Raw genomic sequence first — 27,380 nt, 5'->3', positions numbered from 1 at the left:
CTTTTATACTTTTCGATCAATCACTCGTCAATCATCGTGATCAATCATGTGAAATTTCTGAGTTTATAATGGGTGTGTATTGCGTGGAATGTTCGGCGTAGAGTGGGGGACCTCAGAGGCTAGAGTGGTAGAGGCTGTCTGAAATTCACTGAAATTTTTCTCTTTCCACGCTGCTCCTGGGCACATCTTACATCGTAGACATTAGATTTTTTCCACTTTTGTAGAGGAACTTGTCCTGATTCATACAATGTGCTCGCCTAAGACGAGACATTTTCTGAATTTGAATGGCGTGCCCCAGAGTGAGGAGTGTCCCGCTCAAACTGCCAATAAACTCCCATTCAAAATATGAAGCTGATTTTCGAGGAAAGCTGAATCCACCCTCGTCTTATACTCGCCACAGTTTCCACAATATTTACTCCAGAGACACCAAAATTACATCAGTGTGTTCGGGAACTTCTCCTGCCAATCACTGTCTGTTTTTTTTTTCTGATGTGAGCTTTGGTTTTGCCTCAGTGAGCCCAAATGCGAGGACTGTCAGAGGGCAAAAAATCAAAATTTCTTCCTTCTCCTCTCCTGTGTCTGTGAGTAGTCATGGCAACCAGCAGAGTCACCATGGCAGCCTCAGGCCAGGGCCACAGCTGCAGCCATTTTTGTAGTCCTTGGCAGTTAATTTGAGTTTATTTAAGTAAATAACAAAGAAAGAGACAGAGAGAGGGTAAAAGACAGACAGGCAGTAACAGAGAGGTAAAGCAAGACATTTTTTGAGGTGACTGTCACTCTGCTTGCTCTGTGTGTACATCTGAGCTGAATGTTTTCTATTGATGCGGGTCAATCACGTGACCTTTTTGTTGTGGCCGCCATCTTTAGGACCATAGCGCCACTCAGCGGCGGGAGAAATGGCTAGCGTTAACGTTCAAGAAACGGGCTCTGCTAACGTTACTCAGATGATGTCGCATCTCTCTGACACAGAAAAGCAACGATATTAAAAAAAAATTGATATTTTAGGTTTTGACCCGTATGTACTTCCGAATCAACTACTGACACCGCTGAAATCTGCCGTTAACTTGCCAAACATATCTTTTGGCGACATTTACATTTATCTGATCCACAACCCCTCCCCATACTCCGGCGAATCCCTCAAGGCATACAAGAGCACGGAAGCCTTCATGTATTTCAAAGCAGGATGGGTGACAGATCCACGAGTTTATCATCTGGACATGAGGGAACTTTTCTTATTTACAGGAAAGGTAAGATATATGTTTACTTAAAGGGGAACTCCGGCGCAAAATGAACCTGGGGTTAATAACACGTCCGGCTATGCGTCCGGCTCGCATATCCAAGCGGGCGCCATCTTGGGGAAACTGAACTCTCTTCGTTCAGTGCTCTCAGTGCTTTCTTCCGGCAACAGACAGTTCAGATCCCCAAGATGGCGCCCGCTTGGATATGCGAGCCGGACGCGAACGGTACTGTATTCCTTTTTTAATAAACTGCCTGTATACTTGCAAAGTTATCAGTGCTTCGGTTTACATGTAGAGACCCTAGTTATGCTACCGTGTAAGTGTGGTGATATTGTGAGCCTTGTTAGTGGTATAGAAATAGCGATTTCTTTTTATGTGTCGGTGTGCCCCGAAGGCTAGCGTTGTACGCTAATTAGCGGTTTGCAAGAAAACTGGTAAAATATGACTAACAAAACAAATGCATGAAAACAAATACCAGAGAACGGTCGAACTCGGTACACATGTGTTATTAACCCCAGGTTCATTTTGCGCCGGAGTTCCCCTTTAAGTTTACTACGCTACTAACTTGCTAGGTGGTGGTGCTACTGAGTGCTACAGAGCTGGTAGCCTCCTAGGTCAATGCTAGGATAATAATGGCATCTCGTTTTTTTAACTGACCTTAAATTTGTTAGCGAAAACATAGTAAAGTAAATTTAATTTAGAAAGCACTTTTACAAACAGCATAAGCTGACCAAAGTGCTGTACAGTGAACGACTAAACACAGCCTAAGCTAAGCAACACATACATACAGAGAATAAGCAGAAGTACAGGGTTAAAGAAAAAAAAATGCCAGGGAGTAGAGGTGGGTTTTTATCCTGGCTAACCACTTGTGTCTTCTTTCAGCGTTTTTAGGAATGTTATAAAACGTATGTCCCGTTTTTTTTTTTGACTTGCTGTTATCACAGCCCACAGCACAGCAGATAGAAGGCATTTTCTGTTTACTTCCTGTCACTGGCGGTCCCTGGGCGGTCCTAAAGATGGCGCCGGTATTATACAGTGACGTAACAAGATATCCACGTATTGTGTGTGTGCGTGACTGTGCTAATCTCTAGCCTTAGCCTAGTTTAGTGCGTCAGCGCCGCGCGTTAGCGTGGCAAATGGTAATGCCAACATTAGTAATGGTAATGCTAACATCTTTTTCCTTTTCTTTTTTTAATAACCCCGGCAGCAGCCCTCGAGTCACTCTCAAAATTTCCTGCGGGAATTTTCTAGTTAGTGCCGAGTGCCTATGACACGAGGCCACTCCTCCCATAGCAAGCTATGGGAGGAGTGGCCTCGTGCCATAGGCACGAGGCCACTATTGATCTTCTGCGTGTTTCTTTGCAGTTTTATTAGTGCCGAGTGCCTATGACACGAGGCCACTCCTCCCATAGCAAGCTATGGGAGGAGTGGCCTCGTGCCATAGGCACGAGGCCACTATTGATCTTCTGCGTGTTTCTTTGCAGTTTTATTTTTACTTATTATTCATTTTCCGCCCTTTTTCGCCGATTAATGCGGCCCGAACCGGCGAGAGGACCCCAACACATGATATATCAAAACGTGTGTTTTGATCCCGAATCCCGTGCTATTACTTTTATAAGGGATTGACGAGTTTTTCGCGAATTTATTCGCGAAAAACCGCAGAAAATTTCCCATTGAAATGAATGGAGAAGCCCGAAAAAAAAAAAAAATCAACAGACATTTTCAACAATCAACTGCTCTGGCATACTTTCACCGAGAGACTCCATTTAAATTTTAAAACGTAGGTACTCTTGCCTTCTCTTCAGCGATTCACTTCACTTATCGACTCCTTTTACCGTTTTTAAACTATGAAGCCTCAGAGTTGTGTAGGTTTTTACTCAAATTTCAGGGTTTATAATGGGTGTGTATTGCGCGGAATGTTTGTGCCAGAGTGGATGACATCATCAGCTAGAGTGAGGAGGAGAGAAGAAAATTAGGCAAAAAATAAAACAGAAACTGCTCCCGTGGCCACAAATTTCACACCTCAGATATAATTTATACATAGAAACGTAGGAAAATTTGTCTTCTCGCTCAAATTCGTCTGCTAAAGCTGTAAAGTCTTATAGTTTTGGCGTGAGACGCAAAGATGCGCCAGCAACTCCCATCCACAGCTTCATAGACTGCCATGTTAAATTTCTGGAGCAAAGCAGAAGCAATCCTTTCTTTGAATCGCTCTTTATAGCTCACATTTCTTCATTTTGCCCAAAAACTGCATATCTAGACGTTCAGGAAAGACTCAAGATGCCCAAAGTGAAGTCGGTTCAATGATTGGAAACACGGTTTGGCCACAAGGCCTTCCTGTTCGAGGAGGTTCGTTTCAGCATTTTCTCTCCCTCTAGCCATCTTCTAACTGAAATTCAAACTGGTAACCGTGACAACAAGGCCCCAACGGGCATACACACGCTCACACGCAGCAGAAGAGGAGGGTCTCCACAGAAAGAGGCGGGAAACTTCCAACTGACATAAGTAACTGGTATGTGGGGCAGCCATTTTGGCTTTTGGCACCTAAGTTGAACAATGACAGGTGTCTGTCTGTCATTGGCTAGCGCGTCATGTTAATTGCTAACATTAGCGGCTAATGCTACTTTTTAGTGGCAAGAAATTGGTGGTAGCATTAGTGGCAGCATTAGCATGTTAGCGAATAGCATATTAGCAATTAGCATGTTAGCAATTAGCATGTATTTAATTTTTAGTGGCTTAAAAGACATGCTAACACTAAACCAATGTTAAAATTAGTGGCTAGCGGGTCATGTTAATTGCTACCATTAGCGGCTAATGCTAATTTTTAGTGGTAGAAATTGGTGGTAGCATTAGTGGCACCATTAGCATGTTAGCGAATAGCTAGCCACTAATGTCTTGCCACTAAAAATTAAAGACATGCATTAACCTAATGCTAACATTAGGCAGCCATTTTAGTAGTTCTTAGCACTTAATTTGAACATGCGTGTGTAAAATGACAGACAGAGAAAGCAGAGCAGCTAGCGCGTCAGTGCTATTTAAGCTCCCAGTGGAAAACAGGATCTGCCAAAACATTAAAACCCCCCAAACCATACCTGTCTCCCATGGTGCTTTCACACATCTGCTGGGCCTCTTAGCTATAGCTCTTGTCATTGACTGAATGACAACTTCATGTTTGACCTTTTCCTTTATTTTAAACACAAATTATATCTGGCTGCTTTGCTGAAACTCCTGACACAACATCCCTGACCCGTTTCCTTCATCTCATTAGGTCAGTGAATAGCTTAACTGCTAACAGACGCTAACGACTAGCCGCCCAGTGATTTAGCCGACGACTAGCCTTCCAGCATAGCGCATGTATGTTAGCAAGCTAGCGGAGCTAACGGAGCTAGCTAGCCGCTACCTTAACGCCGCGGACTCAACCGCGGAGTTAGCCTCGAGCTAACCGCTAGCTAACCGCTAGCTAACCGGGATTTAACCGCGGACCCGCGGGAGTTAAACACGAATTAGCCGCGGCAGTTAGCCTTGAGCTAACGCGGAGGTTAGTGGGGTTAGCCGCCGGCTAATTCGCCGCTTTGCTAGTGGGTGCTTATCACAGTAATAATGTTGAAGTTTTACAATTTAAAGGGAAGATATTTTTAAATTAAACTGTGTCAAACTGAAAAATATATTATTCCACCACATAAAGTAGGAAACATTTATGGCTTGCAACAACATTAATGACAGTATATATATAATTGGAGTAATTTAATATAATATGATGTTTTTAATTAAATAAATAATGAGCTGTTGAACACTCATAAGAGTTATATTAAGTATATTACATAACATTATTTGACAGACAGACTGCAGTGATGTCCAACGTGAGACAAAGAGCTGGACTCACAGGACAATTTGAAGGTCTTCACTTCATCGCTGATTCCTTGTTACAGCCTGGATGTGTTAAGTTTAATATTGATGTTTTTCTAACTGTAAGACTGTGCCGTAAACTGTTCAACTATTGCTCAGGCAGGAGTAATGAGTTTTATTGTTAAAATTATTATGATTAACGATCAATTATTACGATTTGCTCGTTCTTTGTCTGGGGATCCTAGTGAGGACAGCCCTCTTAAAGGTGGGGGTGTGACGATCCGTCCCGCTCTCTTCCTTATTTGATGCTGGCTTTCAGGTGGAGCTGGGAGGGGTCTGCTGCCTGTACCTGCCCTTCAGTTTGTAGAAGGCGAAGCATAAGGGACGACCCTTATCAGTGTCTCTCTGTCTCTCAGCCAGACCTACTGCATCCTCCTCATCCTGTTTGGTTTGTTGTACCCTGCATGACATCAAACTCACACCCATCCTGTCAGTAGGAACCAGGCCTTAAATGACTATTTGAGTTGTGCTTTTTGTTATAGCTGCTGCTCATGGTAGTAAAGACATGCTACTTAGTAAAGACATGCTAATTGCTAACATTAGTGGCTAATGCTTTACTACCAAGAGCAGCCAGCGTGCTAGCTGCTCATGGTCGTAAAGACATGCTAATTGCTAACATTAGCAGCTAATGCTTGACTGCATGTAAAGACATGCTAATTGCTAACAATTGTGGCTAATGGTAGAATTAGTGGCTCATGTGTGTAAATATACATGTTAAAAATTACTATTTGAGGTGTGCTTTTTCAATACACAACCCCGGCAACAGCCCACTCGGCACTTCAAAAATTTCCGCGGGAATTTTCTAGTTTAATATAATATGATGTTTTTAATTAAATAAATAATGAGCTGTTGAACACTCATAAGAGTTATATTAAGTATGTTACATAACAGTATTTGACATGTCTATTTGTCTGCCTATAGTTTTCCTCCAGCTGATCCAGACAGACTGCAGTGACGTCCAACATGAGACAAAGAGCTGGACTCGCAGGACAATTTGAAGGTCTTCACTTCATCGCTGATTCCTTACAGCCTGGATGTGTTAAGTTTAATATTATTGTTTTTCTAACTGTAAGACTGTGCCGTAAACTGTTAAACTATTGCTCAGGTAGGAGTAATGAGTTTTATTGTTAAAATTATTATGATTAACGATCAATTGTTACGATTTGCTCGTTCTTTGTCTGGGGATCCTAGTGAGATCCCTCCCACTCTCTTCCTTATTTGATGCTAGCTTTCAGGTGGAGCTGGGAGGGGTCTGCTGCCTGTACCTGCCCTTCAGTTTGTAGAAGGGCGTAAAGGACGACCCTTCTCAGTGTCTCTCTCTCTCAGCCAGGCCTACTGCATCCTCCTCATCCTGTTTGGTTTGTTGTACCCTGCATGACATCAAACTCACACCCATCCAGTCAGAAGGAACCAGGCCTTAAATGACTATTTGAGTTGTGCTTTTTGTTATAGCTGCTGCTCATGGTAGTAAAGACATGCTACTTAGTAAAGACATTCGCGACGTAAGTCGCGAATACTTTCATACCTGTCTTGACCTGACCATTACTTTTTGTAGTCAAACATGAAATTATTTGCAACGTAAGTCGCAAATATTTTCACCGGGATTATATTATGACTATATGAACAGGTGATCATTAAAGCATCATAGCATCTTAGTATAATTGCATTGTAGCATCTTAGCATCGTAGCAACATAGTATCTTAGCTTTGTAGCATCTTAGTATCATAGCATCTTAGTATCTTAGCATCATAGCATTGTAGTAGCATCTTGGCATAGTAGCATCATCATAGCATCGTAGCATCGTACTATCACAGCAATATAGCATGGTATCGCAGACTGCTGCGGCCACTGCATCAGTCTCGCGATTTCCCGCAGGGGAATTGTCTAGTTAGTGCCGAGTGCCTATGACCCGAGGCACTACTCCCAGAGCTAGCAAGCTCTGGGAGTAGTGCCTCGTGCCATAGGCACGAGGCACTATTAATCTTCTGCGTGTTTCTTTGCAGTTTTATTATTAGTGCCGAGTGCCTATGACACGAGGCCACTCCTCCCATAGCAAGCTATGGGAGGAGTGGCCTCGTGCCATAGGCACGAGGCCACTATTGATCTTCTGCGTGTTTCTTTGCAGTTTTATTTTTACTTATTATTCATTTTCCGCCCTTTTTCGCCGATTAATGCGGCCCGAACCGGCGAGAGGACCCCAACACATGATATATCAAAACGTGTGTTTTGATCCCGAATCCCGTGCTATTACTTTTATAAGGGATTGACGAGTTTTTCGCGAATTTATTCGCGAAAAACCGCAGAAAATTTCCCATTGAAATGAATGGAGAAGCCCGAAAAAAAAAAAAAATCAACAGACATTTTCAACAATCAACTGCTCTGGCATACTTTCACCGAGAGACTCCATTTAAATTTTAAAACGTAGGTACTCTTGCCTTCTCTTCAGCGATTCACTTCACTTATCGACTCCTTTTACCGTTTTTAAACTATGAAGCCTCAGAGTTGTGTAGGTTTTTACTCAAATTTCAGGGTTTATAATGGGTGTGTATTGCGCGGAATGTTTGTGCCAGAGTGGATGACATCATCAGCTAGAGTGAGGAGGAGAGAAGAAAATTAGGCAAAAAATAAAACAGAAACTGCTCCCGTGGCCACAAATTTCACACCTCAGATATAATTTATACATAGAAACGTAGGAAAATTTGTCTTCTCGCTCAAATTCGTCTGCTAAAGCTGTAAAGTCTTATAGTTTTGGCGTGAGACGCAAAGATGCGCCAGCAACTCCCATCCACAGCTTCATAGACTGCCATGTTAAATTTCTGGAGCAAAGCAGAAGCAATCCTTTCTTTGAATCGCTCTTTATAGCTCACATTTCTTCATTTTGCCCAAAAACTGCATATCTAGACGTTCAGGAAAGACTCAAGATGCCCAAAGTGAAGTCGGTTCAATGATTGGAAACACGGTTTGGCCACAAGGCCTTCCTGTTCGAGGAGGTTCGTTTCAGCATTTTCTCTCCCTCTAGCCATCTTCTAACTGAAATTCAAACTGGTAACCGTGACAACAAGGCCCCAACGGGCATACACACGCTCACACGCAGCAGAAGAGGAGGGTCTCCACAGAAAGAGGCGGGAAACTTCCAACTGACATAAGTAACTGGTATGTGGGGCAGCCATTTTGGCTTTTGGCACCTAAGTTGAACAATGACAGGTGTCTGTCTGTCATTGGCTAGCGCGTCATGTTAATTGCTAACATTAGCGGCTAATGCTACTTTTTAGTGGCAAGAAATTGGTGGTAGCATTAGTGGCAGCATTAGCATGTTAGCGAATAGCATATTAGCAATTAGCATGTTAGCAATTAGCATGTATTTAATTTTTAGTGGCTTAAAAGACATGCTAACACTAAACCAATGTTAAAATTAGTGGCTAGCGGGTCATGTTAATTGCTACCATTAGCGGCTAATGCTAATTTTTAGTGGTAGAAATTGGTGGTAGCATTAGTGGCACCATTAGCATGTTAGCGAATAGCTAGCCACTAATGTCTTGCCACTAAAAATTAAAGACATGCATTAACCTAATGCTAACATTAGGCAGCCATTTTAGTAGTTCTTAGCACTTAATTTGAACATGCGTGTGTAAAATGACAGACAGAGAAAGCAGAGCAGCTAGCGCGTCAGTGCTATTTAAGCTCCCAGTGGAAAACAGGATCTGCCAAAACATTAAAACCCCCCAAACCATACCTGTCTCCCATGGTGCTTTCACACATCTGCTGGGCCTCTTAGCTATAGCTCTTGTCATTGACTGAATGACAACTTCATGTTTGACCTTTTCCTTTATTTTAAACACAAATTATATCTGGCTGCTTTGCTGAAACTCCTGACACAACATCCCTGACCCGTTTCCTTCATCTCATTAGGTCAGTGAATAGCTTAACTGCTAACAGACGCTAACGACTAGCCGCCCAGTGATTTAGCCGACGACTAGCCTTCCAGCATAGCGCATGTATGTTAGCAAGCTAGCGGAGCTAACGGAGCTAGCTAGCCGCTACCTTAACGCCGCGGACTCAACCGCGGAGTTAGCCTCGAGCTAACCGCTAGCTAACCGCTAGCTAACCGGGATTTAACCGCGGACCCGCGGGAGTTAAACACGAATTAGCCGCGGCAGTTAGCCTTGAGCTAACGCGGAGGTTAGTGGGGTTAGCCGCCGGCTAATTCGCCGCTTTGCTAGTGGGTGCTTATCACAGTAATAATGTTGAAGTTTTACAATTTAAAGGGAAGATATTTTTAAATTAAACTGTGTCAAACTGAAAAATATATTATTCCACCACATAAAGTAGGAAACATTTATGGCTTGCAACAACATTAATGACAGTATATATATAATTGGAGTAATTTAATATAATATGATGTTTTTAATTAAATAAATAATGAGCTGTTGAACACTCATAAGAGTTATATTAAGTATATTACATAACATTATTTGACAGACAGACTGCAGTGATGTCCAACGTGAGACAAAGAGCTGGACTCACAGGACAATTTGAAGGTCTTCACTTCATCGCTGATTCCTTGTTACAGCCTGGATGTGTTAAGTTTAATATTGATGTTTTTCTAACTGTAAGACTGTGCCGTAAACTGTTCAACTATTGCTCAGGCAGGAGTAATGAGTTTTATTGTTAAAATTATTATGATTAACGATCAATTATTACGATTTGCTCGTTCTTTGTCTGGGGATCCTAGTGAGGACAGCCCTCTTAAAGGTGGGGGTGTGACGATCCGTCCCGCTCTCTTCCTTATTTGATGCTGGCTTTCAGGTGGAGCTGGGAGGGGTCTGCTGCCTGTACCTGCCCTTCAGTTTGTAGAAGGCGAAGCATAAGGGACGACCCTTATCAGTGTCTCTCTGTCTCTCAGCCAGACCTACTGCATCCTCCTCATCCTGTTTGGTTTGTTGTACCCTGCATGACATCAAACTCACACCCATCCTGTCAGTAGGAACCAGGCCTTAAATGACTATTTGAGTTGTGCTTTTTGTTATAGCTGCTGCTCATGGTAGTAAAGACATGCTACTTAGTAAAGACATGCTAATTGCTAACATTAGTGGCTAATGCTTTACTACCAAGAGCAGCCAGCGTGCTAGCTGCTCATGGTCGTAAAGACATGCTAATTGCTAACATTAGCAGCTAATGCTTGACTGCATGTAAAGACATGCTAATTGCTAACAATTGTGGCTAATGGTAGAATTAGTGGCTCATGTGTGTAAATATACATGTTAAAAATTACTATTTGAGGTGTGCTTTTTCAATACACAACCCCGGCAACAGCCCACTCGGCACTTCAAAAATTTCCGCGGGAATTTTCTAGTTTTTACTTATTATTCATTTTCCGCCCTTTTTCGCCGATTAATGCGGCCCGAACCGGCGAGAGGACCCCAACACATGATATATCAAAACGTGTGTTTTGATCCCGAATCCCGTGCTATTACTTTTATAAGGGATTCGTGAGTTTTTCGCGAATTTATTCGCGAAAAACCGCGATAAATTTCCCATTGAAATGAATGGAGAAGCCCGAAAAAATAAATAAATCAACAGACATTTTCAACAATGAACTGCTCTGGCATACTTTAACCGAGAGACTTCATTTGAACTTTAAAACGTAGGTACTCTTGCCTTCTCTTCAGAGATTCACTTCACTTATCGACAACTTTTACCGTTTTTAAACTATGAAGCCTCAGAGTTGTGTAGGTTTTTACTCAAATTTCAGGGTTTATAATGGGTGTGTATTGCGCGGAATGTTTGTGCTAGAGTGGATGACATCATCAGCTAGAGTGAGGAGGAGAGAAGAAAATTAGTCAAAAAACTGTACAGAAACTGCTCCCATGGCCACAAATTTCACACGACAGACATAATTTATACATAGAAACGTAGGAAAATTTGTCTTCTCACTCATATCCGTCTGCTAAAGCTGTAAGTCTTATAGTTTTGGCGTCAGACACAAAGATGCGCCAGCAACACCCATCCACAGCTCCATAGACTGCCATGTTAAAAAGGCAGGGAAATTTCTGGAGGAAAGCAGAAGTAACCTTTTTTGAATCGCTTTAAATAGGTCACATTTCTTCATTTTACCCACAAATTGCATATGTAGACGTTCAGGAAAGCCTCAAGATGCCCAAAGTTAAGTCGGTTCAATGATTGGAAATACGGTTTGGCCACAAGTCCTTCCTGTTCGAGGCGTTTTTTCAGCATTTTCTCTCTCTCTCCCCGTCTTCCAACTGACATTCTGAGAGGAGCAGTTGACCCTGGTAGCCATGACAACCAGACCCCAACCAGCTTACACACGTTCACACACGCAGCTGCTGGAAAACATGATCTGCCAAAACATTAAAACCCCCTCAAACCATTACTGCAGTACTGTAGGGGGCCAGAACCTGACATTATGACCCCCCCACTCCAACCCCCCCCCCACCCCCCCTCCCACTATAGCATTACAGACACAGACTGCCAAAACATTATGACCACTTAAGCCATTACAGGACTATAGTTGGGCTGCAGAATCTGACACTATGACCCCCCTCCACTCCATTTAAGCATTACAGTAATAGACTGCCAAAACATTATGACCCCCTAAACCCATTACAGGACTATAGTAGGGAGCCAGAACCTGACACTATGACCCCCCCACTCCAACCCCCCCACCTCCCCTCCCACTATAGCATTACAGACACAGACTGACAAAACATTAGGGACTCTCAGACTGTTACAATGGGGAGACTAAACCGCGGAGTTAGCCTCGAGCTAACCGCGAGCTAGCCTCGAGCTAACGGCAAGCTAACCGGGATTTAACCGCGAGCTAACCGGGACTTAACCGCGAGCTAACCGGGATTTAACCGCAGACCCGCGGGAGTTTGCCGCGAGCTAACGTGGAGGCTAGTGGGGTTAGCCACTAAAACTGTGTCAAACTGAAAAATATATTATTCCATCACATAAAGTACGAAACGTTTATGGCTTGTAACAACATTAATGATAGTATATATATATAATTGGAGTAATTTAATATAATATGATGTTTTTAATGAAATAAATAATGAGCTGTTGAACACTCATAAGAGTTATATTCAGTATGTTACATAACATTATTTGACATGTCTATTTGTCTGCATATAGTTTTCCTCCAGCTTATCCAGACAGACTGCAGTGACGTCCAACATGAGACAAAGAGCTGGACTAACAGGACAATTTGAAGGTCTTCACTTCATCGCTGATTCCTTGTTACAGCCTGGATGTGTTAAGTTTAATATTGATGTTTTTCTAACTGTAAGACTGTGCCGTAAACTGTTAAACTATTGCTCAGGTAGGAGTAATGAGTTTTATTGTTGAAATTATTATGATTAACGATCAATTGTTACGATTTGCTCGTTCTTTGTCTGGGGATCCTAGTGAGGATGCCCCTCTTAAAGGTGGGGGTGTGACGATCCCTCCCACTCTCTTCCTTATTTGATGCTGGCTTTCAGGTGGAGCTGGGAGGGCTCTGCTGCCTGTACCTGCCCTTCAGTTTGTAGAAGGGCATAAAGGACGACCCTTCTCAGTGTCTCGCTCTCTCAGCCAGGCCTACTGCATCCTCCTCATCCTGTTTGGTTTGTTGTACCCTGCATGACATCAAACTCACACCCATCCAGTCAGAAGGAACCAGGCCTTAAATGACTATTTGAGTTGTGCTTTTTGTTATAGCTGCTGCTCATGGGAGTAAAGACATGCTAATTGCTAACATTAGTGGCTAATGCTTTACTACCAAGAGCAGCCAGCGTGCTAGCTAGCTGCTCATGGTAGTAAAGACATGCTAATTGCTAACATTTGTGGTTAACGCTTTACTACCATGAGTAGCTAGCGTGCTAGCCGCTCGTGGTAGTAAAGACATGCTAATGCTAACATTTGCGGCTAATGCTTGACTGCATGTAAAGACATGCTATTTGCTAACATTTGTGGCTAATGCTAGAATTAGTGGCTCATGTGTGTAAATATACATGTTAAAAATTACTATTTGAGGGTATTGTGAAGCTATACCACACGAAGCCAATGCTAAAATTAGTGGCTAGCGAATCATGCTAATTGCTAACATTTGTGGTTAATGCTTTACTGCCATGAGTAGCTAGCGTGCCAGCCGCTCGTGGTAGTAAAGACATGCTAATTGCTAACATTTGTGGTTAATGCTTTACTGCCATGAGTAGCTAGCGTGCGAGCCGCTCGTGGTAGTAAAGACATGCTAATTGCTAACATTTATGGCTAATGCTAGAATTAGTGGCTCATGTGTGTAAATATACATGTTAAAAATTACTATTTGAGGGTATTGTGAAGCTATACCACACTAAGCCAATGCTAAAATTAGTGGCTAGCGCATCATGCTAATTGCTAACATTAGCAGCTTATGCTAGAATTAGTGACTCATGTGTGTAAATATACATGTTAAAAATTACTATTTGAGGGTATTGTGAAGCTATACCACACTAAGCCAATGCTAAAATTAGTGGCTAGCTCATCATGCTAATTGCTAACGTTTGTGGTTAATGCTTTACTGCCATGAGTAGCTAGCGTGCTAACATTTGTGGCTAATGCTAGAATTAGTGGCTCATGTGTGTAAATTTACAAGTTAAAAAATACTATTTGAGGTGTGCTTTTTCAGTACAGAACCCCGGCAACAGCCCACTCGGCACTCTCAAAATTTCCTGCGGGAATTTTCTAGTTAGTGCCGAGTGCCTATGACACGAGGCCACTCCTCCCATAGCAAGCTATGGGAGGAGTGGCCTCGTGCCATAGGCACGAGGCCACTATTGATCTTCTGCGTGTTTCTTTGCAGTTTTATTTTTTTTACTTATTATTCATTTTCCGCCCTTTTTCGCCGATTAATGCGGCCCGAACCGGCGAGAGGACCCCAACACATGATATATCAAAACGTGTGTTTTGATCCCGAATCCCGTGCTATTACTTTTATAAGGGATTCGTGAGTTTTTCGCGAATTTATTCGCGAAAAACCGCGATAAATTTCCCATTGAAATGAATGGAGAAGCCCGAAAAAATAAATAAATCAACAGACATTTTCAACAATGAACTGCTCTGGCATACTTTAACCGAGAGACTTCATTTGAACTTTAAAACGTAGGTACTCTTGCCTTCTCTTCAGAGATTCACTTCACTTATCGACAACTTTTACCGTTTTTAAACTATGAAGCCTCAGAGTTGTGTAGGTTTTTACTCAAATTTCAGGGTTTATAATGGGTGTGTATTGCGCGGAATGTTTGCGCTAGAGTGGATGACATCATCAGCTAGAGTGAGGAGGAGAGAAGAAAATTAGTCAAAAAACTGTACAGAAACTGCTCCCATGGCCACAAATTTCACACGACAGACATAATTTATACATAGAAACGTAGGAAAATTTGTCTTCTCACTCATATCCGTCTGCTAAAGCTGTAAGTCTTATAGTTTTGGCGTCAGACACAAAGATGCGCCAGCAACACCCATCCACAGCTCCATAGACTGCCATGTTAAAAAGGCAGGGAAATTTCTGGAGGAAAGCAGAAGTAACCTTTTTTGAATCGCTTTAAATAGGTCACATTTCTTCATTTTACCCACAAATTGCATATGTAGACGTTCAGGAAAGCCTCAAGATGCCCAAAGTTAAGTCGGTTCAATGATTGGAAATACGGTTTGGCCACAAGTCCTTCCTGTTCGAGGCGTTTTTTCAGCATTTTCTCTCTCTCTCCCCGTCTTCCAACTGACATTCTGACAGGAGCAGTTGACCCTGGTAGCCATGACAACCAGACCCCAACCAGCTTACACACGTTCACACACGCAGCTGCTGGAAAACATGATCTGCCAAAACATTAAAACCCCCTCAAACCATTACTGCAGTACTGTAGGGGGCCAGAACCTGACATTATGACCCCCCCACTCCAACCCCCCCCACCCCCCCTCCCACTATAGCATTACAGACACAGACTGCCAAAACATTATGACCACTTAAGCCATTACAGGACTATAGTTGGGCTGCAGAATCTGACACTATGACCCCCCTCCACTCCATTTAAGCATTACAGTAATAGACTGCCAAAACATTATGACCCCCTAAACCCATTACAGGACTATAGTAGGGAGCCAGAACCTGACACTATGACCCCCCCACTCCAACCCCCCCACCTCCCCTCCCACTATAGCATTACAGACACAGACTGACAAAACATTAGGGACTCTCAGACTGTTACAATGGGGAGACTAAACCGCGGAGTTAGCCTCGAGCTAACCGCGAGCTAGCCTCGAGCTAACGGCAAGCTAACCGGGATTTAACCGCGAGCTAACCGGGACTTAACCGCGAGCTAACCGGGATTTAACCGCAGACCCGCGGGAGTTTGCCGCGAGCTAACGTGGAGGCTAGTGGGGTTAGCCACTAAAACTGTGTCAAACTGAAAAATATATTATTCCATCACATAAAGTACGAAACGTTTATGGCTTGTAACAACATTAATGATAGTATATATATATAATTGGAGTAATTTAATATAATATGATGTTTTTAATGAAATAAATAATGAGCTGTTGAACACTCATAAGAGTTATATTCAGTATGTTACATAACATTATTTGACATGTCTATTTGTCTGCATATAGTTTTCCTCCAGCTTATCCAGACAGACTGCAGTGACGTCCAACATGAGACAAAGAGCTGGACTAACAGGACAATTTGAAGGTCTTCACTTCATCGCTGATTCCTTGTTACAGCCTGGATGTGTTAAGTTTAATATTGATGTTTTTCTAACTGTAAGACTGTGCCGTAAACTGTTAAACTATTGCTCAGGTAGGAGTAATGAGTTTTATTGTTGAAATTATTATGATTAACGATCAATTGTTACGATTTGCTCGTTCTTTGTCTGGGGATCCTAGTGAGGATGCCCCTCTTAAAGGTGGGGGTGTGACGATCCCTCCCACTCTCTTCCTTATTTGATGCTGGCTTTCAGGTGGAGCTGGGAGGGCTCTGCTGCCTGTACCTGCCCTTCAGTTTGTAGAAGGGCATAAAGGACGACCCTTCTCAGTGTCTCGCTCTCTCAGCCAGGCCTACTGCATCCTCCTCATCCTGTTTGGTTTGTTGTACCCTGCATGACATCAAACTCACACCCATCCAGTCAGAAGGAACCAGGCCTTAAATGACTATTTGAGTTGTGCTTTTTGTTATAGCTGCTGCTCATGGGAGTAAAGACATGCTAATTGCTAACATTAGTGGCTAATGCTTTACTACCAAGAGCAGCCAGCGTGCTAGCTAGCTGCTCATGGTAGTAAAGACATGCTAATTGCTAACATTTGTGGTTAACGCTTTACTACCATGAGTAGCTAGCGTGCTAGCCGCTCGTGGTAGTAAAGACATGCTAATGCTAACATTTGCGGCTAATGCTTGACTGCATGTAAAGACATGCTATTTGCTAACATTTGTGGCTAATGCTAGAATTAGTGGCTCATGTGTGTAAATATACATGTTAAAAATTACTATTTGAGGGTATTGTGAAGCTATACCACACGAAGCCAATGCTAAAATTAGTGGCTAGCGAATCATGCTAATTGCTAACATTTGTGGTTAATGCTTTACTGCCATGAGTAGCTAGCGTGCCAGCCGCTCGTGGTAGTAAAGACATGCTAATTGCTAACATTTGTGGTTAATGCTTTACTGCCATGAGTAGCTAGCGTGCGAGCCGCTCGTGGTAGTAAAGACATGCTAATTGCTAACATTTATGGCTAATGCTAGAATTAGTGGCTCATGTGTGTAAATATACATGTTAAAAATTACTATTTGAGGGTATTGTGAAGCTATACCACACTAAGCCAATGCTAAAATTAGTGGCTAGCGCATCATGCTAATTGCTAACATTAGCAGCTTATGCTAGAATTAGTGACTCATGTGTGTAAATATACATGTTAAAAATTACTATTTGAGGGTATTGTGAAGCTATACCACACTAAGCCAATGCTAAAATTAGTGGCTAGCTCATCATGCTAATTGCTAACGTTTGTGGTTAATGCTTTACTGCCATGAGTAGCTAGCGTGCTAACATTTGTGGCTAATGCTAGAATTAGTGGCTCATGTGTGTAAATTTACAAGTTAAAAAATACTATTTGAGGTGTGCTTTTTCAGTACAGAACCCCGGCAACAGCCCACTCGGCACTCTCAAAATTTCCTGCGGGAATTTTCTAGTTAGTGCCGAGTGCCTATGACACGAGGCCACTCCTCCCATAGCAAGCTATGGGAGGAGTGGCCTCGTGCCATAGGCACGAGGCCACTATTGATCTTCTGCGTGTTTCTTTGCAGTTTTATTTTTTTTACTTATTATTCATTTTCCGCCCTTTTTCGCCGATTAATGCGGCCCGAACCGGCGAGAGGACCCCAACACATGATATATCAAAACGTGTGTTTTGATCCCGAATCCCGTGCTATTACTTTTATAAGGGATTCGTGAGTTTTTCGCGAATTTATTCGCGAAAAACCGCGATAAATTTCCCATTGAAATGAATGGAGAAGCCCGAAAAAATAAATAAATCAACAGACATTTTCAACAATGAACTGCTCTGGCATACTTTAACCGAGAGACTTCATTTGAACTTTAAAACGTAGGTACTCTTGCCTTCTCTTCAGAGATTCACTTCACTTATCGACAACTTTTACCGTTTTTAAACTATGAAGCCTCAGAGTTGTGTAGGTTTTTACTCAAATTTCAGGGTTTATAATGGGTGTGTATTGCGCGGAATGTTTGCGCTAGAGTGGATGACATCATCAGCTAGAGTGAGGAGGAGAGAAGAAAATTAGTCAAAAAACTGTACAGAAACTGCTCCCATGGCCACAAATTTCACACGACAGACATAATTTATACATAGAAACGTAGGAAAATTTGTCTTCTCACTCATATCCGTCTGCTAAAGCTGTAAGTCTTATAGTTTTGGCGTCAGACACAAAGATGCGCCAGCAACACCCATCCACAGCTCCATAGACTGCCATGTTAAAAAGGCAGGGAAATTTCTGGAGGAAAGCAGAAGTAACCTTTTTTGAATCGCTTTAAATAGGTCACATTTCTTCATTTTACCCACAAATTGCATATGTAGACGTTCAGGAAAGCCTCAAGATGCCCAAAGTTAAGTCGGTTCAATGATTGGAAATACGGTTTGGCCACAAGTCCTTCCTGTTCGAGGCGTTTTTTCAGCATTTTCTCTCTCTCTCCCCGTCTTCCAACTGACATTCTGACAGGAGCAGTTGACCCTGGTAGCCATGACAACCAGACCCCAACCAGCTTACACACGTTCACACACGCAGCTGCTGGAAAACATGATCTGCCAAAACATTAAAACCCCCTCAAACCATTACTGCAGTACTGTAGGGGGCCAGAACCTGACATTATGACCCCCCCACTCCAACCCCCCCCACCCCCCCTCCCACTATAGCATTACAGACACAGACTGCCAAAACATTATGACCACTTAAGCCATTACAGGACTATAGTTGGGCTGCAGAATCTGACACTATGACCCCCCTCCACTCCATTTAAGCATTACAGTAATAGACTGCCAAAACATTATGACCCCCTAAACCCATTACAGGACTATAGTAGGGAGCCAGAACCTGACACTATGACCCCCCCACTCCAACCCCCCCACCTCCCCTCCCACTATAGCATTACAGACACAGACTGACAAAACATTAGGGACTCTCAGACTGTTACAATGGGGAGGCTAAACCGCGGAGTTAGCCTCGAGCTAACCGCGAGCTAGCCTCGAGCTAACGGCAAGCTAACCGGGATTTAACCGCGAGCTAACCGGGACTTAACCGCGAGCTAACCGGGATTTAACCGCAGACCCGCGGGAGTTTGCCGCGAGCTAACGTGGAGGCTAGTGGGGTTAGCCACTAAAACTGTGTCAAACTGAAAAATATATTATTCCATCACATAAAGTACGAAACGTTTATGGCTTGTAACAACATTAATGATAGTATATATATATAATTGGAGTAATTTAATATAATATGATGTTTTTAATGAAATAAATAATGAGCTGTTGAACACTCATAAGAGTTATATTCAGTATGTTACATAACATTATTTGACATGTCTATTTGTCTGCATATAGTTTTCCTCCAGCTTATCCAGACAGACTGCAGTGACGTCCAACATGAGACAAAGAGCTGGACTAACAGGACAATTTGAAGGTCTTCACTTCATCGCTGATTCCTTGTTACAGCCTGGATGTGTTAAGTTTAATATTGATGTTTTTCTAACTGTAAGACTGTGCCGTAAACTGTTAAACTATTGCTCAGGTAGGAGTAATGAGTTTTATTGTTGAAATTATTATGATTAACGATCAATTGTTACGATTTGCTCGTTCTTTGTCTGGGGATCCTAGTGAGGATGCCCCTCTTAAAGGTGGGGGTGTGACGATCCCTCCCACTCTCTTCCTTATTTGATGCTGGCTTTCAGGTGGAGCTGGGAGGGCTCTGCTGCCTGTACCTGCCCTTCAGTTTGTAGAAGGGCATAAAGGACGACCCTTCTCAGTGTCTCGCTCTCTCAGCCAGGCCTACTGCATCCTCCTCATCCTGTTTGGTTTGTTGTACCCTGCATGACATCAAACTCACACCCATCCAGTCAGAAGGAACCAGGCCTTAAATGACTATTTGAGTTGTGCTTTTTGTTATAGCTGCTGCTCATGGGAGTAAAGACATGCTAATTGCTAACATTAGTGGCTAATGCTTTACTACCAAGAGCAGCCAGCGTGCTAGCTAGCTGCTCATGGTAGTAAAGACATGCTAATTGCTAACATTTGTGGTTAACGCTTTACTACCATGAGTAGCTAGCGTGCTAGCCGCTCGTGGTAGTAAAGACATGCTAATGCTAACATTTGCGGCTAATGCTTGACTGCATGTAAAGACATGCTATTTGCTAACATTTGTGGCTAATGCTAGAATTAGTGGCTCATGTGTGTAAATATACATGTTAAAAATTACTATTTGAGGGTATTGTGAAGCTATACCACACGAAGCCAATGCTAAAATTAGTGGCTAGCGAATCATGCTAATTGCTAACATTTGTGGTTAATGCTTTACTGCCATGAGTAGCTAGCGTGCCAGCCGCTCGTGGTAGTAAAGACATGCTAATTGCTAACATTTGTGGTTAATGCTTTACTGCCATGAGTAGCTAGCGTGCGAGCCGCTCGTGGTAGTAAAGACATGCTAATTGCTAACATTTATGGCTAATGCTAGAATTAGTGGCTCATGTGTGTAAATATACATGTTAAAAATTACTATTTGAGGGTATTGTGAAGCTATACCACACTAAGCCAATGCTAAAATTAGTGGCTAGCGCATCATGCTAATTGCTAACATTAGCAGCTTATGCTAGAATTAGTGACTCATGTGTGTAAATATACATGTTAAAAATTACTATTTGAGGGTATTGTGAAGCTATACCACACTAAGCCAATGCTAAAATTAGTGGCTAGCTCATCATGCTAATTGCTAACGTTTGTGGTTAATGCTTTACTGCCATGAGTAGCTAGCGTGCTAACATTTGTGGCTAATGCTAGAATTAGTGGCTCATGTGTGTAAATTTACAAGTTAAAAAATACTATTTGAGGTGTGCTTTTTCAGTACAGAACCCCGGCAACAGCCCACTCGGCACTCTCAAAATTTCCTGCGGGAATTTTCTAGTTAGTGCCGAGTGCCTATGACACGAGGCCACTCCTCCCATAGCAAGCTATGGGAGGAGTGGCCTCGTGCCATAGGCACGAGGCCACTATTGATCTTCTGCGTGTTTCTTTGCAGTTTTATTTTTTTTACTTATTATTCATTTTCCGCCCTTTTTCGCCGATTAATGCGGCCCGAACCGGCGAGAGGACCCCAACACATGATATATCAAAACGTGTGTTTTGATCCCGAATCCCGTGCTATTACTTTTATAAGGGATTCGTGAGTTTTTCGCGAATTTATTCGCGAAAAACCGCGATAAATTTCCCATTGAAATGAATGGAGAAGCCCGAAAAAATAAATAAATCAACAGACATTTTCAACAATGAACTGCTCTGGCATACTTTAACCGAGAGACTTCATTTGAACTTTAAAACGTAGGTACTCTTGCCTTCTCTTCAGAGATTCACTTCACTTATCGACAACTTTTACCGTTTTTAAACTATGAAGCCTCAGAGTTGTGTAGGTTTTTACTCAAATTTCAGGGTTTATAATGGGTGTGTATTGCGCGGAATGTTTGCGCTAGAGTGGATGACATCATCAGCTAGAGTGAGGAGGAGAGAAGAAAATTAGTCAAAAAACTGTACAGAAACTGCTCCCATGGCCACAAATTTCACACGACAGACATAATTTATACATAGAAACGTAGGAAAATTTGTCTTCTCACTCATATCCGTCTGCTAAAGCTGTAAGTCTTATAGTTTTGGCGTCAGACACAAAGATGCGCCAGCAACACCCATCCACAGCTCCATAGACTGCCATGTTAAAAAGGCAGGGAAATTTCTGGAGGAAAGCAGAAGTAACCTTTTTTGAATCGCTTTAAATAGGTCACATTTCTTCATTTTACCCACAAATTGCATATGTAGACGTTCAGGAAAGCCTCAAGATGCCCAAAGTTAAGTCGGTTCAATGATTGGAAATACGGTTTGGCCACAAGTCCTTCCTGTTCGAGGCGTTTTTTCAGCATTTTCTCTCTCTCTCCCCGTCTTCCAACTGACATTCTGACAGGAGCAGTTGACCCTGGTAGCCATGACAACCAGACCCCAACCAGCTTACACACGTTCACACACGCAGCTGCTGGAAAACATGATCTGCCAAAACATTAAAACCCCCTCAAACCATTACTGCAGTACTGTAGGGGGCCAGAACCTGACATTATGACCCCCCCACTCCAACCCCCCCCACCCCCCCTCCCACTATAGCATTACAGACACAGACTGCCAAAACATTATGACCACTTAAGCCATTACAGGACTATAGTTGGGCTGCAGAATCTGACACTATGACCCCCCTCCACTCCATTTAAGCATTACAGTAATAGACTGCCAAAACATTATGACCCCCTAAACCCATTACAGGACTATAGTAGGGAGCCAGAACCTGACACTATGACCCCCCCACTCCAACCCCCCCACCTCCCCTCCCACTATAGCATTACAGACACAGACTGACAAAACATTAGGGACTCTCAGACTGTTACAATGGGGAGACAGAACACTCCATGACCCCCCCCCCCCCCCTCTCTCCCTCTCCCTCTCCCTCCTTCCCTCTCTCTCTCTCTCTCCCTCCTCTGTTGGTGCTATCACTTTATTAGGTAAGTGAGTTTCTAGAATTATTTATATGTTAAGTGTTTGTGCCCAACATAGCTGAACTGTTAATAGAAGTTAACTACTAGCTGCCCAATGTTTTAGCCTTAGGCTAGCCTTCCAGCATACACAGTAAACTGTTAAACTATTGCTCAGGTAGGAGTAATGAGTTTTATTGTTAAAATTATGATGATTAACGATCAATTATTACGATTTGCTTGTTCTTTGTCTGGGGATCCTAGTGAGGACGCCCCTCTTAAAGGTGGGGGTGTGACGATCCCTCCCACTCTCTTCCTTATTTGATGCTGGCTTTCAGGTGGAGCTGGGAGGGGTCTGCTGCCTGTACCTGCCCTTCAGTTTGTAGAAGGGCATAAAGGACGTCCCTTCTCATGGTAGTAAAGACATGCTAATTGCTAACATTTGTGGCTAATGCTAGAATTAGTGGCTCATGTGTGTAAATATACATGTTAAAAATTACTATTTGAGGGTATTGTGAAGCTATACCACACTAAGCCAATGCTAAAATTAGTGGCTAGCGCATCATGCTAATTGCTAACATTTGTGATTAATGCTTTACTGCCATGAGTAGCTGGCGTGCTAGCCGCTCGTGGTAGTAAAGACATGCTAATTGCTAACATTTGTGGCTAATGCTGTACTGCCATGAGTAGCTAGCATGCTAGCCGCTCGTGGTAGTAAAGACATGCGAATTGCTAACATTAGCGGCTAATGCTTGACTGCATGTAAAGACATGCTAATTGCTAACATTTGTGGCTAATGCTAGAATTAGTGGCTCATGTGTGTAAATATACATGTTAAAAATTACTATTTGAGGGTATTGTGAAGCTATACCACACTAAGCCAATGCTAAAATTAGTTGTTAGCGCATCATGCTAATTGCTAACATTAGCGGATAATGCTTGACTGCATGTAAAGACATGCTAATTGCTAACATTTGTGGCTAATGCTAGAATTAGTGGCTCATGTGTGTAAATATACATGTTAAAAATTACTATTTGAGGGTATTGTGAAGCTATACCACACTAAGCCAATGCTAAAATTAGTGGCTAGCGCATCATGCTAATTGCTAACATTTGTGGTTAATGCTTTACTGCCATGAGTAGCTAGCGTGCTCGCCGCTCGTGGTAGTAAAGACATGCTAATTGCTAACATTAGTGGCTAATGCTTTACTACCAAGAGCAGCCAGCGTGCTAGCTGCTCATGGTAGTAAAGACATGCTAATTGCTAACATTTGTGGTTAATGCTTTACTGCCATGAGTAGCTAGCGTGCCAGCCGCTCGTGGTAGTAAAGACATGCTAATTGTTAACATTTGTGGCTAATGCTAGAATTAGTGGCTCATGTGTGTAAATATACATGTTAAAAATTACTATTTGAGGGTATTGTGAAGCTATACCACACTAAGCCAATGCTAAAATTAGTGGCTAGCGCATCATGCTAATTGCTAACATTTGTGGTTAATGCTTTACTGCCATGAGTAGCTAGCGTGCTAGCCGCTCGTGGTAGTAAAGACATGCTAATTGCTAACATTAGTGGCTAATGCTTTACTACCAAGAGCAGCCAGCGTGCTAGCTGCTCATGGTAGTAAAGACATGCTAATTGCTAACATTAGCGGCTAATGCTTGACTGCATGTAAAGACATGCTAATTGCTAACATTTGTGGCTAATGCTAGAATTAGTGGCTCATGTGTGTAAATATACATGTTAAAAATTACTATTTGAGGGTATTGTGAAGCTATACCACACTAAGCCAATGCTAAAATTAGTGGCTAGCGCATCATGCTAATTGCTAACATTAGCGGATAATGCTTGACTGCATGTAAAGACATGCTAATTGCTAACATTTGTGGCTAATAGATAGATAGATTTTTATTTGTCACATGCACAGTTATACATAGTACAATGTACAGTGAAATGTGTTGTTGTACCTGCAGCCTGTAGTAAAAAGAAATAAAAAGAAAGAAATATAGTACTACAGTAAACAGTAGTATGCACACAAGGTAAGCAATATAAGTGTAATGTACACCAATAGAGAATTAAATATAAGAATAAAAAATAAAAATAAAAATAAAATAATAATATAGACTGAATAAAAATAAAAATATAGACTGGTAAACTTGGGGGGGGGGGGGGGGGTTGTATATGTACATCAATTTACAGTGTTAGCAGCTTCATGAATAAAGTGCAGTGATATTTAAGTCCAGTTAAGGCTCAGAGTTGAGCAGGCGGATGGCATGGGGATAGAAACTCTTCTTCAGCCTCTCAGTCTTTGTCCTCAGGCATCGGAAACGCCGGCCTGATGGCAGTAGAGAGAAGAGAGAGTGTCCGGGGTGACTGGGCTGTTTCAGGATCTTTGTGGCCCTTAACCTGCAACGCTTGGTGTAAATGTCCTGCAGGTTGGGGAGGGGAGTTCTGGTGGTCCGCTCCGCTGAACGGACCACCCTCTTGAGGGCCAGGAAGTCCTGCCTGGTACAGTTTCCCATCCAGGTGGTGATGCTCCCACACAAGATGCTCTCGATGGTGCAGGTGTAAAAGTTTCTGAGCACCTTGAGAGGGAGCTTAAAGTCTCTGAGGCGTCTGAGGAGGTAGAGACGCTGTCTGGCCTTCCTCACGATGGTGTTCAGATGGTGAGTCCATGACAGGTCCTGTGAGATGGTCACTCCCAGGTATCTGAAAGTGTCCACTCTTTCCACCTCAGAGCCACAGATAGTGAGTGGATGGAAGTCCCTCTGCTGTTTCCTGCTGAAGTCCACTATCAGTTCCTTTGTTTTGCTGACGTTCAGCAGGAGGTGGTTCTCCCGGCACCAGTCCTCCAGGTGGGACACCTCCCTCCTGTAGGCTGTCTCGTCGTTGTGGGAGATTAGTCCTACAACAGCGGTGTCGTCAGCAAACTTAATGATGATGTTGGAATCTGAAGTGGCCTCGCAGTCGTGTGTGTACAGCGAGTACAGCAAAGGGCTGAGCACACAGCCCTGGGGGGATCCAGTGTTGAGAGTCAGGGGGGCTGAAGTGTGGTGACCCACTCGGACCACCTGTGGTCTGCCGGTCAGGAAGCTGTAGATCCACCTGCACAGGGAGGAGTCCAGACCCAGGTCATGCAGCTTAGCAGCCAGTCTGGAGGGGACTATGGTATTGAATGCTGAGCTGTAGTCAACAAACAGCACTCTCACATAGTTTCCCTTACCAGTGTCCACGTGGGAGAGGGTCTTGTGGAGGAGGAGGTTTATGGCGTCATCTGTAGATCTGTCCGGCCGGTATGCAAACTGTAGTGGATCCAGGGTGGTGGGCAGTGTGGAGGTGATGCTAGAATTAGTGGCTCATGTGTGTAAATATACATGTTAAAAATTACTATTTGAGGTGTGCTTTTTCAATGCAGAACCCCGGCAACAGCCCACTCGGCACTCTCAAAATTTCCTGCGGGAATTTTCTAGTTAGTGCCGAGTGCCTATGACACGAGGCCACTCCTCCCATAGCAAGCTATGGGAGGAGTGGCCTCGTGCCATAGGCACGAGGCCACTATTGATCTTCTGCGTGTTTCTTTGCAGTTTTATTAGTGCCGAGTGCCTATGACCCGAGGCACTACTCCCAGAGCTAGCAAGCTCTGGGAGTAGTGCCTCGTGCCATAGGCACGAGGCACTATTAATCTTCTGCGTGTTTCTTTGCAGTTTTATTATTAGTGCCGAGTGCCTATGACCCGAGGCACTACTCCCAGAGCTAGCAAGCTCTGGGAGTAGTGCCTCGTGCCATAGGCACGAGGCACTATTAATCTTCTGCGTGTTTCTTTGCAGTTTTATTATTATTATTCATTTTCCGCCCTTTTTCGCCGAAGAATGCGGCCCGAACCAGCGAGAGGACCCCAACACATGATATATCAAAACGTGTGTTTTGATCCCGAATCCCGTGCTATTACTTTTATAAGGGATTCGTGAGTTTTTCGCGAATTTATTCGCGAAAAACCGCGATAAATTTCCCATTGAAATGAATGGAGAAGCCCGAAAAAAAAAATAAATCAACAGACATTTTCAACAATGAACTGCTCTGGCATACTTTAACCGAGAGACTTCATTTGAACTTTAAAACGTAGGTACTCTTGCCTTCTCTTCAGAGATTCACTTCACTTATCGACAACTTTTACCGTTTTTAAACTATGAAGCCTCAGAGTTGTGTAGGTTTTTACTCAAATTTCAGGGTTTATAATGGGTGTGTATTGCGCGGAATGTTTGTGCTAGAGTGGATGACATCATCAGCTAGAGTGAGGAGGAGAGAAGAAAATTAGTCAAAAAACTGTACAGAAACTGCTCCCATGGCCACAAATTTCACACGACAGACATAATTTATACATAGAAACGTAGGAAAATTTGTCTTCTCACTCATATTCGTCTGCTAAAGCTGTAAGTCTTATAGTTTTGGCGTCAGACACAAAGATGCGCCAGCAACACCCATCCACAGCTCCATAGACTGCCATGTTAAAAAGGCAGGGAAATTTCTGGAGGAAAGCAGAAGTAACCTTTTTTGAATCGCTTTAAATAGGTCACATTTCTTCATTTTACCCACAAATTGCACATGTAGATGTTCAGGAAAGCCTCAAGATGCCCAAAGTTAAGTCGGTTCAATGATTGGAAATACGGTTTGGCCACAAGTCCTTCCTGTTCGAGGCGTTTTTTCAGCATTTTCTCTCTCTCTCCCCGTCTTCCAACTGACATTCTGACAGGAGCAGTTGACCCTGGTAGCCATGACAACCAGACCCGAGTGGCGGGAAAAGAGCTCTGAGTGGATAACAGGATCTGCCAAAACATTAAAACCCCCCCAAACCATTACTGCAGTACTGTAGGGGGCCAGAACCTGACATTATGACCCCCCCACTCCAACCCCCCCCACCCCCCCTCCCA

General features: G+C 43.0%; 1 protein-coding gene across 1 annotated transcript in view; it reads left to right on the top strand.

Annotated features, from left to right (window-relative positions):
* Nucleotides 1–2,098: 2,098 nt before the first annotated feature.
* Nucleotides 2,099–27,380, top strand: part of LOC311503434 (uncharacterized protein) — a 39,468-nt gene continuing 14,186 nt past the window's right edge. Inside the window, exon 1 of the mRNA XM_084566144.1 lies at nucleotides 2,099–2,492. The gene's annotated coding sequence lies outside the window, so the exon portion shown is untranslated. The remainder of the gene's footprint in view (nucleotides 2,493–27,380) is intronic.

Source organism: Chelon labrosus (genome assembly GCF_963514085.1).
Source record: "Chelon labrosus genome assembly, chromosome: 18".
Classification (NCBI taxonomy): Eukaryota; Metazoa; Chordata; class Actinopteri; order Mugiliformes; family Mugilidae; genus Chelon; species Chelon labrosus.
This window is presented reverse-complemented; position numbering and strand designations above follow the sequence as displayed.